We start from the raw sequence: 13,204 nt of genomic DNA, 5'->3' as shown, positions 1-13,204 counted from the left end.
TCGCATGCCCCTACACGCTCTACCATGCCCACCTTCTTAGGAGCAGACACGGGGGCCGGAGCCCAGCAGGAGGCAGAGCCCGGTCATATGGGCGATTATTTTGCAGAGTACCAGGCCTATGGGCAGGAGTTCAGGGATGCTCTTTCATTCAGAGACTTTGTTCAGCTCCAGCGGGATAGTAGACCCCGCGACCATCACAGAGGGTACCGACATTACCATGATGGTGACACCCACCGTGCAGCGAGTAGATTCCACTTGCCTACGTTTGATGGTTCATCAAACAGTTCGGCAAAGTCTTGGGTGGAGAAGCTGGACATTTATTTCCAGCTTAACTAGATGTCGGAGACAGAGGCCATCAAGGTGGCAACATTACATTTGGATGGTGAAGCCCATGATTGGTGGTTTCATGGGATGGTTACACTCAGGCACTCTACAATGACGACATATGCGGAGTTTACCAGGAGATTGATGGAGCGATTTGATTGGAGGGATCCAGAGCAGCATTTTGTTGAGCTGACGAGGCTCAAACTGACAAGGAGCCCAGAGACCTACATTGCAGATTTCTTGAGGGTCTTTGTGATGGTGCCAGACCTGTTCACAACGCGGAGGGTCTATATGTATGTTGAGGGGTTAGCAGAGCCACTTCGGGGTCTAGTTCAATCCACTAGACCAGCCACACTCAAGGAGGCTATCAGCAGGACTCGGGACTTACAGGATGTCTTACCCAGGACCCGGACACCTTACCCCCAAAGACAGCCTTTTCAGTCTAAGGGGAAGGATGTGAGGATTCCACCTCCAAAGGGGAATCCAGGACGAGTACAGATTGAGGACGATGTCAGGAGGGAGCTGAAGAAGAAGCGGTTGTGCTTCACATGTCAAGAGCCATGGGCACCGGGACATAGATGTGCTGATGGCAAAGCACATTTTATTGAGGTATTCTCCGAGAGCAGTGGAGAAGAGGATGACGAGGATGATGTGGAGGCAGGAGATAGCCATGCCATACAAGGACCTTTGCCTCCACTGGCAGTAGCAGGTGGTGCATCTTTTGCACCCACCGGAGGGGCCCTTGCAGCATTGCGAGGAGTTCCAAGTATCTGACGCTACGTGTACAAGGGACAGTACGTGGCCAGCAAGTATCAGTGTTGGTTGACAGTGGGGCAACCCACAAATTCATCAATGCACAGATGGTTAAGTGGAGAGGTACACAGATAGAGAGCTTCGATGGGCTTTCAGTTTTGGTCCCAGGGTATCAGACCATGACGTGTGCTCGTTATGTTCCAGAGATTTCAGTGACGATGGGCACCTACACATTGACTGGCCACTTTTTCGTGGTCGATAACGCGGACACCAACATGATACTGGGTGTTCAGTGGCTTATTACTCTAGGGAAGGTCACGACGGATTGGAAGACCCTAGAGATGGAGTGGGATGATGAGAAGACGAGGAGGCATGAGAAGATACAGGGACAGCACACATATCCACCTCAGACTGTGTCAGCTCATCAATGGAGGCAGTCTTTCGGAAGGGAGACATAGAGTGGGTAGTAGAACTACGTGCATCAGAGGTAGGGACTACAGGGCAGATAGTACATCCAGAGATACAGTACATCCTTGATCGGTATGCCATAGTGTTTGGGGAGATTCCACCAGGATAGCCACCGGATCGGGGGTTTGAGCACACCATCGAGCTTGAGCAGGGCATATAGGCAGTGATCACCACGCCCTATAGGCACCCCAAGGCCTATCGGGATGAGATTGAGCAGGATATCTAGGAGTTGTTGGCTCTTGGGCACATTCGACCGAGCACGAGTCCTTTTGCTTGTTTTGTGGTGTTGGTGAAGAAGAAGGACGATACATTGAGGATGTGCATTGACTACAGGGCCCTGAACAAGAAGACCTTGAAGAACAGGTGCCCCATACCCAGGATTGATGAGTTGATGGACGAGTTGAGGGGGCCACGATTCTTCTCAAAGATTGATTTGAGATCTAGGTACCATCAGATTCGCGTGAGGGAGCAAGACATTCCCAAGAACGCCTTCAGGTGTCACTATGGGCACTTTGAGTTCTTGGTGATGCATTTTGGGCTAACCAATGCCCCCAGCTACATTTCAGTCCTGCATGAATCACATATTATGTAGTCACTTGAGGAAGTTTGTGTTGGTATTCTTTGATGGCATTCTCATTTATAGCAGGACTTGTGAGGAGCATCTCCAACACATTGAGACGGTATTATGTATCTTACAGGAGCAGCAGTTCTATGCCAAACTCTCCAAGTGTGAGTTTGGGTTGACGAAGATGTTGTATCTGGGACACATCATAGGGGTGGATGGAGTGAGAGTCCACAAGGAGAAGATCAGGGCCATCAGAGAATGGCTGGAGCTGAGAAATGTGACGGAACTTCGAGGATTCATTGGCATTTGTACTTACTACCAGAAGTTCGTCAAAGGTTTCTCATAGCTTGCTACACCCTTGACAGATTTGATAAGGAAGGGGGCATTCAGTTGGTCAGATATAGTTGCAGTGAGCCTTTGACAGGTTTAAGGAGGTTATGAGCAGCTGCCTAGTGCTTGCATTGCCAGATTTTACGCAGCCATTTGTTTTGGAGTGTGATGCATCGGGAGAGGGGATCGGCACAGTGTTGATGCAGGGAGGTCACCCTATAGCCTTTGAGATCCGGAAGCTCCTTCCGCACGAGAGATTGTATTCTATATACGACAAGGAGATGCTAGCCATCATGCATGCATTGGCTAAGTACCGACAGTATTTGGTGGGTAACAGGTTTAGGGTGAGGACTGATCACAACAACCTCAAGTTCTTTTTGGAGTAGAAGCAGCTACAAGAGAGGCAGCAGAAGTGGATCAGCAAGATCCAAGCATATGACTTTGACATTGAGTATGTCAAGGGTAAGAACAACATGGTAGTAGGTGCCCTTTCATGTAGACCAGCCACGTTGTCTCTTATGAGCTTGGATACAGACTGGAGAGCTCGACTCTTAGTAGAGTACACCAAGGACAGGTTTGCATGTGAGGTTTTGGATGGGCAGGTGGCAGATGACACGTGGAGGGTGGTCGATGAGATCATCTATTACAGGGAACAAATCTTCTTGACTGAGGTGTCTCGGCTCAAGAAGAAGATACTCCAGGCATCACATGATTCACCATTGGCACCTACGGGGCCATTAGGGAGAGGTTCTCATGGAAGGGCCTTGAGGAGTATGTACTCCAGCACATTCAGGAGTGTGATGTTTGCCAGAGGAACAAGGGAGAAATGAGCCATCCCGCAGGACTGTTGCAGCCTCTTCCCATTCCGGAGGGGAAATGGGAGAGTATTTCGATGGACTTCATCACAAGGTTGCCCATGGTGTAGAGCAAGGATTGTATCTTTGTCGTCGTTGATCGACTGACGAAGTACGCACACTTTTTTGCCATATCCGCACACTATATAGTAGCACAGGTGGCTGAGCTGTTCTTCAAAGAGATCTTCAGGCTACATGTTCTTCCTAAGACCATTGTTAGTGACAGGGACAGCCATTTCATGGGCGGGTTTTGGCAGAAGCTTTTCCGGTTGGTGGGGATGGAGTTGACACCGAGTACCAGTTATCACCCACAAATGGATGGGCAAACAGAGATAGTTAACAAGTAGCTAGATGGCTACTTGCGTAACTATGTCAGTGGGCAACAAAGAGCATGGTTGAAGTGGTTGCATCTAGGGGAGTACTGCTACAAAACTTCACATCACATGTCCATTGGTATGTCACCATTCTATGCCTTATATGGGTATCATCCTTTATCTTTTGCTGACATGATGTTTGGTGATAGTAAGGCTCCTAGAGCCAAGATTTGGATCCAAGAGAGTCAGGATATTCTCCAAGCTCTCAAGGATAACATGGCTACAACACAGAACTAGCAGAAGCTGTATGCCGACAGGGGTCGGGTGGAGAGACAGTTCGAGGTAGGGGACATAGTCTACCTACGATTACAACCATACCGACAGTCGTCACGAAAGCAGAAGGGGGCTGAGAAGCTCAAGCCCCACTTTTATGGGCCTTACAGGGTGATACGCAGGGCTGGACAGGTTGCATATGAGTTGGAGCTGCCCCAAGGCAACAAGATTCATAACGTTTTTCATGTATCATGCCTGAAAAGGCATTGGGTCAGCAGGTGACAGTGACAGATGAGCTACCACCCATGGATGACAAGGGGCATTTGGTATTGCAACCGAAGGCTATCATTGATACCAGGGAGAGGCAGCTGCGGAGCAAGACGGTCCAGGAATTCTTAGTAAGGTGGAAGAATTTGCCGGATGAGGATGCCACTTGGGAGAGTGAGAAGATCTTGCAGCATCCATCAATTCAGTTACTTGAGGACAAGCAACATTTTGTCGGGGGAGACTGTAATATTCCTAATTAGCCATGGCTAATTGGAATATTCGATTTTGTCCAATTTTTTCCTTCTATAGTTATTTGTAAATAAAAAAAAAAACAAGTGAGGACGGGGGACATAACTCACTTTTAAAATAAAAGTCACTTCCTAGTAGCACAACGTTGTGATTTAAAGGGGAGCCAAGGGGGCCAAAGGGGGACATAGAAATGGAGCCCACGCAGACACATGGAGAGACTGCGCAGGAGGGAAGGAACATGTGGCAAGAGGGGAACCACGCAGGAAGAGGTGAGCCTTGGGATTGAGAGAGGCAAAGGCTATAAAAGAGAGAGGAGCCCCTTTATTTTTATCATTCAGTTATGTGCGTTTTGAGCTAGTCGTTTCGACTTCTGAGCACGCTCGCTGTTTAGCTGGTCTGCAGCACTGTTTAGTGCATTGAGTGTCTCCGTTCGGAGATCTCACCCTTAGCCCTGGGGGACTTCGAGTGCCTGCTCGGGCAAGGTATTCCCATTGGCATTTCAGTAGTAGTTTTGTCAACGTTTCAGTAGCAGTTTCATCAGCATTTTGGAGGACTATGTAGCACTGAGAGAGGGACGCAGTTCTTTCTGGCATGAATGTTGGATTGGGGTTTTTGCAGGAGGATTTATGATAGGAGATTGAGCGGGGGGGCTAGCCCTTGCGTATTGGAGGACTTTTGGTAGATTTTTAGGAAGAGTTCTGGAGTGGTTTCTTCAGTGACAACATAGAGCATTGAGGAATTGCGCAGATCCCCAAGGGGGTGTTTTCGGGGATCGGCTATTTCAGAAAAGATTTTTGGGTTTTTCTGGGTTTCTTGAGTAGAGCCCGATTCCAGAGTTTTAGCTTTTTCCGAGGAGGGGAGCAGTCCCAAATCATCATTTGTTTTCTAGCAACAGCAACAGCACAACAGTTCTCCAGCAGCATCCACGCAAAGAGGCCATTTTTTGTTATTCTGAGAGTATTTCTTCACTTGCCTTGTGCAAGTCGAGGTGCCATATTTTTGATCACCTCCTATACTCATTTTATTGCTCAATATAATAAAATGGCTTAGCATTTCACGCTGCATTTCTTGAGTATCTGCTTATATTTCCTGTTTACATTATTATATGTTGTACCACTGTTATTTTTTCATTTTTGGATTATTATATCATTTGCGCGTATTTGGTTGGAGTTTTGCTGGGGTTTGAGGAATGTTCCGGATTAGGGATATTACACTCAAATTAATGTAGGCTCAAGAAGCCCAATAGACGTGTCCTTTCACCCTCAACGAATTTGTATAAATAGGAGTGACCTCTCTCCTCATTTTGGCATCACTCACTCATCATTTCTTCTCTCTCCTAATCTGATTGGTTGATATAGCTTGGTGATCATCTCTCTCTCTCACACACATGTGGATGAAGGATGAATTTTCTAGGTCAGATTGCAGGCCGCTTCAGAGTTCCAGGACAACGTTCACCAAGGCTTCATTGATCAAGTTTGACTGGGTTTTCTGAGCAGAATTTTTCTCTCTTGAGACCGCATTTATTGGCACAAAAATCGAGGTGTTTGGGACTATTTTACCAACATTGACTTCAGGTTGACTTCTGTTTTGACTGCAGAAAATCACAGCAAATTTTCTCTCCTTTAACTGGGTTTGACCGAGTTGTTTTTGGCAGCGTTTGACCTCCTGTTCAGGCTGAATTTGACCAAGGAAGAACAAGCTTCTTTGGTGTAGTTTTGTTGTTGTTTTGACCAATGTTGACTTTTTGGTTAGGGCTGAAATTGACTGCAGTCGACTGTAGAATTTCATAGGGCTGATTTGATTGTGTATTGGGCAAGTGAATTTGATTATTTCACTCTCTCTCTCTGCTGAACTATTGAATAATAATAAGAAGATCTGATCAAAGGGTTTTCCCCACATTGGGTTTTTTCTCTGGCATCCATCAAATCTTGTGTCCTCTTGTCTTGGCTTATCTTCCGCACATGCTTTTATGTTCTATCTTCATTTACTATCAATGTGATTAATTTAATGTGATTGCTACTGGAAATTTTCATTGGGATACTAAGGAACATTGAAGTAAATTGTGCTAAGCATAGAACATACCATTGTTATCTAAAATTAACATGGAATCAAAGCTCAAGTGAAGACAAAGCACAAGCAAGAGTGAGGAAAAGCAATCACTAATAGAAGTTGTTGGACAAGAACTAGGATGTTAAAATTGGCAACCAGGGCAAAACTTCATGTGGGTCATCTTATTCATGGCTAATAATATTTTTATTAGATTCCTCTCGTCGAGAGGTGTAGGATTGATATAAAGATCATCCAATTCCGATAAGTATTCATGGAGATATGAATTTATTTTGATTATAGAATTATTATCAAGCCGACCTACAACTCATGTAGGCTCAGAAGCCCAATAGTCGTATCTATTCACCCACCAACGTTGTGTATAAATATAAGAGGACTTTTCCTCATTTGGACTCACTCATCTCATCACATCTCTCTCTCTACTGCGCAGATATGAGTTTTTTCTCTACTGCGCTGAAATGGGTCTCTCTCTCTCACACATGTGAAGCCGGAAGCTGTTGAATTTGAAGCTGCAACTGCAGAAGTAAAGATTGACTTGCGTGGCCTAGAAGATCTCCTCTTTGGAACTGCGCTGTAGGTTCATCTGAACCTCCTTTGAAATCCGCAACTTTTGGTGGTGGAATGAAGTCAATCCGACGAACAGTTTGCAAGATATCGACTGCCCTAGTTTGAAGCCGGAAACTGCTGAAACTGAAGCTGCAACTGCAGAAGTAAAGATTGACTTGCGTGGCCTAGAATATCTCCTCTTTGGAACTGCGTTGTAGGTTCATCTGAACCTCCTTTGAAAGCCGCAACTTTTGGTGGTGGAATGAAGTCAATCCGACGAACGGTTTGCAAGATATCGACTGCCCTAGTTTGAAGCCGGAAACTACTGAAACTGAAGCTGCAACTGCAGAAGCAAAGATTGACTTGCGTGGCCTAGAAGATCTCCTCATTTGAACTGCGCTATAGGTTCATCTGAACCTCCTCTGGAAGCCGAAACTTTTGGTGGTGGAATGAAGTCAATCAGACTGTCGGTTTGTGAGATATGGTCTGCCCTAGTTTGATAATGAAGCCGCTAATGCTGATGCTACTGATCTAGGTTTTGCTACTGCTGATATGAATCAGATTTATTGTACTATTTCTCTCTGCTGAATTGTTGAAGATAAAAGAAGATTTGATCAAAGGGTTTCCCCACACATTGTGGGGTTTGTCCCTGGCTAGCCGCCACATCTTGTGTCTCTTGTCTTGGCTTGTTTTATGTCGATCGTTTAATGTTCTATCTGCATTTTACTTTATGTCCATGTGATTGCTAATCGGTGGAATATAATAAGAAAAAGAAGTAAATTGTTATAAGCATAGAACATACCATAACTTAACATGGTATCAGAGCTGAGGTGAAGACAAAGCCCGAGCAAGAGCAAGAGCACTCATTGAAGAGAAGATTGGCAAGGCTATCCTAAAAGAACTATGGGGTCCTCAACACTCTTTCCTGCCGAAGACAAGCTGACTATCAAGGAGTGTTGGACCATGTAAGAGGCAATATTGTTGAGCCTGCATCAAATGCATCTGCTGCTGCCTGGAACAAATGGAAAAATGGAGAAGTCAAAACAAAGAAGATCATCCGGGACTCTATCGACAAGCGCTTGGTGGCCTACATCTCTGATCTAGACACCTCCAAGGAATTCTACGACAGACTCGTGAGTTTATTTAAAGTTAATGATGCAAATCAAGTTTTGTTTCTTAGAAATAAGTTGAGGGAAATCAAGAAGGGTAAAGATGAAAGTATGCAAGCATACTTCTTAAGAATCACCAAGATCAAGAACGATCTCCTATCTATTGGGGAAACCATTACTGACAGAGAAATGGCACTCACAACTCTCGGAGGATTACCATCTGAATGGTATGTGTTCAGGACTACTCTTTTGAACAATAATGTAATTCCTAGTTTCGAGGAATTAATGGCTAGATGCATTCAAGAACAAACAAGGGTAGAAGTGCAAGAAATGCCCATGCCTAAAGGTCCTCCTGCTGCCTTTTCTTCTCATGCAAAGAAAAGAAATAATTCCGGGACTAAATCAAAAGGAAAGGCTGGACCTAAGGCTAGAAGAAAATGACGATGTTACATTTGCGATAAAGCAAGTCACTATGTATGAGATCATGAGCATCATGATGAATGAGATCATGGAAATAAAGGGCAACATGAGATCATAGACATATAGGATAGCATGATGATGATGCACACTAGTTTGAGCAGCATTATGATGGATAAAATCATGGATATGGGCAGCATGATGATAATCATGATTAGAGAAGCATGGTACAGTATGCAGTGGTGCAACTCGAAATCCCTCTGATGGCAATCAAAGGAATGACAAATTCAACAGCAAAGGTAAGAGGAGAGCTGGAGATCGAGGAAGAGGACAACCATTCAAGAAGGCTAGAAAGTCCAGGATGTACTAAATGCACCTGACCTCAAAAGGAACCTAGTGTCCATCTTGGCAATGGAAGACAGAGGCTACAAGGTAACCTTCAGCAATGGCAAGGTATGTATATGTAAAAATAATGTTAAAGATGCCTTTACTCTTGGGTTTAGTGTTGATTCATTACATCAGGTCGATGGAAGTCCGCTAGGTGTCATGTCTTGTGACACAACTCTTTAGTCCGAACTTTGGCATCGGAGGTTTGCCCACCTTCATTACAAAGCTCTACCCGATGTAAGACAGTTGGTAACAGGGATGCCCGAATTCCAAATAGAAAAAGAAGGTGTATGTCGGGATGTGCCAAAGGAAAGCTCAAAAGGGGACCATTCCCCTCAAGCCAAAGCAAGACCTCCGATATATTACAATTGGTTTACTCAGGCATACCTGAGGTTGGCATTAAGAGGGAGACTACTACACCACATACTCCTGAGCAGAATGGTGTGGTGGGAAGGAAGAACCACACGATGATGGAAGCTGTCCGGGCCATGCTACATGATCAAAGACTTCCAAAGTTTCTATGGGCTGAAACTACAATCACCGCCGTATATGTACAAAATCGATGCCCTCATCAAGCATTGGGTTCCTAGACTCCTGAAGAAAAATTCACCGATATACGACCATCCGCTCGATCATAGCCCTTGCCGCTTCACAAGGATGGAACCTACATCAAATGGATGTCAAGACTGCGTTCTTGCATGGCTTGATCAAAGAAGAGGTCTACGTGGAGCAACCCGAAGGATTTTAGATTTATAATCGAAAATCTCATGTATGCAGGTTGAAGAAAGCTCTCTATGGGCTGAGCACCCGGAGCATGGTATGAGAGGATCGATAGCTACTTGATGAAGCTGGGATTCACTAGGAGTGAAGCCGATCCTAACCTTTACTTTAAGGTTGAAGATGACAAGCCTCTCATACTGGTGTTGTATGTGGATGACCTCTTTCTAACAAGTGCAGACCCTCTCATTCACAAATGTAAGAAGGAGCTGGCCTCTGAATTTGAAATGAAAGACCTAGGACTGATGCACTACTTCCTAGGACTTGAAGTGTGGCAAAAGCCAGGAGAAATTTTCCTATCTCAAGGAAAATATGTGGTGAAGATATTGGAAAGATTCGGAATGGTGGACTGCAAGCCTGTAACTACTCCGATGGAGCTTGACTTCAAGAAGTTAAGCGGTAGTGCTGCTGGACCTGTTTTACGAAATGCTACAGAGTATCGGCAACTCGTCGGAGCATTAATGTTCTTAGTGAACTCCCGTCCAGATATATGCTTTGCAGTCAACACGTTGAGCCAGCATATGGTTGAACCCCACCACATACACTGGATTGGTGCCAAGAATCTGCTGAGATATCTTCATGGCACTATCACTTATGGGTTAAGATACATTGCCAGAGATGTGAGACTATTTGGATACACAGATGCTGACTGGGCAGGCAATGTGGAGGATCGTAAGAGCACTTCCGGTTACTGTTTCACCTTGGGATCTGCTTCGATATCCTGGATGAGTAGGACGCAGAAGTCGGTGGCTTTGAGCACCGCCGAAGCAGGATATATTGTTGCTAGCATAACCTCGTGTGAGGCAGTATGGTTGCGAAAGCTCTTCAGTGAGCTGTTTGGATTTACATTGAATACCACTGTGATTCTCTGTAACAACCAGAGGTGGGATTCGATTATTGAGGAATCCCATATTCGTCAATTGCTCCAGCAGATAGACATCATCTGGGATATGGTAAGTTGATGAGCAAGGAAGCTCCATCACATTAAGATGATGTACAAGTTGATACACCTTGTCAAAGCCCCGAGGAAAGATCTAATCTGTGATTTTCCCAAACGACTTGGAGTCGGCAAGAAACCCTTGTACAAGGGTCCTACATGTTGCATACATTGAGCTCTGGGAGCTCTGAGGGCTTGCGGTTCCTACTGGAGCAACATATGACCACAGGGTGACTCACCCTCCCCTGGTGGTGCACACTGGAACAAGATGATTCGCTCTCTTGTGGGACAAGATGATTCGCTCTCTTGTGGAACAGGATGATTCGCTCTCCTGTGTAGCAAGATGATTATTTCTCTTGTGAGCCCTGGATTGATGTGTTCTCCATGGCAGCGTGGATTGATGTGTTCTCCACGACGATTGTAGCAGGATTGATGTGTTCTCCATGGCAGCGTGGATTGATGTGTTCTCCACGGCGATTGTAGCAGGATTGATGTGTTCTCCTGTGAGGCCTGGATTGATGTGTTCTCCATGGCAGCCTGGATTGATGTGTTCTCCATGGCAATTGTAGCAGGATTGATATGTTCTCCTGTGAGGCCTGGATTGATGTGTTCTCCATGGCAATTGTAGCAGGATTGATGTGTTCTCCTGTGAGGACAGGATTGATTAGTTCTCCTGTCGAGGCATCCTACCCATGCAGTCTGGGACTCATGGGAAGTACCTCTCATCTGATCAATGAGCAGGGAAATGAAGTTAGGGACCATAGTAGTACCGATGGATGCATCGTTGTAACTACCGTACTCCCTATGCTAGGATGACCTCCATTGATCTGGGACCAATGATACTGGTCTGGGACCAGTGGTAGGAGTTGTGCCATACTATGACGCTGACTTCGGGTCGGTTGAGACTGGTCTGGGATCAGTGGTACATACTCTGAGACTGACTTTGAGTCAGTGGAGGATGATATTGGTCTGGGACCACTGGAGTTGTACTCACTATGACGCTGACTTTGGGTTGGTTGAGACTGGTCTGGGACCAGTGGTACATACTCTGAGACTGACTTTGAGTCAGTATGATACATCCTCGATCATTTCTTCTTCTTCATAATTCAGACAAAAGCAGAGTAAAACAGAACAATGCAAGAGCAGAGCAGAACAGAACAAAACAGTACAGATCAGTGCAGGGCAGAACAAGACAAAGCAGAACAGGCAAAATAGAGCAGAGCAAGGCAAGGGTCAGGCTGTACAAGGCAGTGCATTTGATGGATGAATAGTAACGACCGATAGTCAGATTGCAGATGAAGTTCTCCATGGTTGAGAGGGAGTGTTAAAATTGGCAACCAGGGAAAAACTTCATGTGGGTCATCTTATTCATGGCTAATAATATTTTTATTAGATTCCTCTCGTCGAGAGGTGTAGGATTGATATAAAGATCATCCAATTCCGATAAGTATTCATGGAGATATGAATTTATTTTGATTATGGAATTATTATCAAGCCGACCTACAACTCATGTAGGCTCAGAAGCCCAACAGTCGCATCTATTCACCCACCAATGTTGTGTATAAATATAAGAGGACTTTTCCTCATTTTGACTCACTCATCTCATCACATCTCTCTCTCTCTCTACTGCGCAGATATGAGTCTTCTCTACTGCGCTGAAATGGGTCTCTCTCTCTCACACATGTGAAGCCGGAAGCTGTTGAATTTGAAGCTGCAACTGCAGAAGTAAAGATTGACTTGCGTGGCCTAGAAGATCTCCTCTTTGGAACTGTACTGTAGGTTCATCTGAACCTCCTTTGAAAGCCGCAACTTTTGGTGGTGGAATGAAGTCAATCCGACGAACAGTTTGCAAGATATCGACTGCCCTAGTTTGAAGCTGGAAACTGCTGACACTGAAGCTGCAACTGCAGAAGTAAAGATTGACTTGCATGGCCTAGAAGATCTCCTCTTTGGAACTGCGCTGTAGGTTCATCTGAACCTGCTTTGAAAGCCACAACTTTTGGTGGTGGAATGAAGTCAATCCGACGAACGGTTTGCAAGATAACGACTGCCCTAGTTTGAAGCCAGAAACTGCTGAAACTGAAGCTGCAACTGCAGAAGTAAAGATTGACTTGCGTGGCCTAGAAGATCTCCTCATCTGAACTGCGATGTACGTTCATCTAAACCTCCTCTGGAAGCCGAAACTTTTGGTGGTGGAATGAAGTCAATCCGACTGTCGGTTTGTGAGATATGGTCTGCCCTAGTTTGATAATGAAGCCGCTAATGTTGATGCTACTGATCTAGGGTTTGCTACTGCTGATATGAATCAGATTTATTGTACTATTTCTCTCTGCTGAATTATTGAAGATAAAAGAAGATTTGATCAAAGGGTTTCCCCACACATTGTGGGGTTTGTCCCTGTCGATCGTTTAATGTTCTATATGCACTTTACTTTATGTACATGTGATTGTTAATCGGTGGAATATAATAAGAAAAAGAAGTAAACTGTTATAAGCATAGAACATACCATAACTTAACATAGGAACTAGTCCCAACGATGACTACATCTTACTTTAAATCCGAGGACA

General features: G+C 45.0%; 1 protein-coding gene across 1 annotated transcript in view; it reads right to left on the bottom strand.

The window, feature by feature from the left end:
- Positions 1–13,204, bottom strand: part of LOC149217731 (alpha-mannosidase-like) — a 468,321-nt gene that overhangs the window by 54,982 nt on the left and 400,135 nt on the right. The gene's annotated exons all lie outside the window — the stretch shown is intronic.

This window comes from Pinus tabuliformis, chromosome 1_1 (assembly GCF_031772625.1).
Source record: "Pinus tabuliformis cultivar Carrire ecotype Pingquan chromosome 1_1, CPIR1, whole genome shotgun sequence".
NCBI lineage: Eukaryota > Viridiplantae > Streptophyta > Pinopsida > Pinales > Pinaceae > Pinus > Pinus tabuliformis.
Note: the sequence above shows the minus strand (reverse complement) of the source record. Positions and strands in the feature narration are given on the sequence as shown.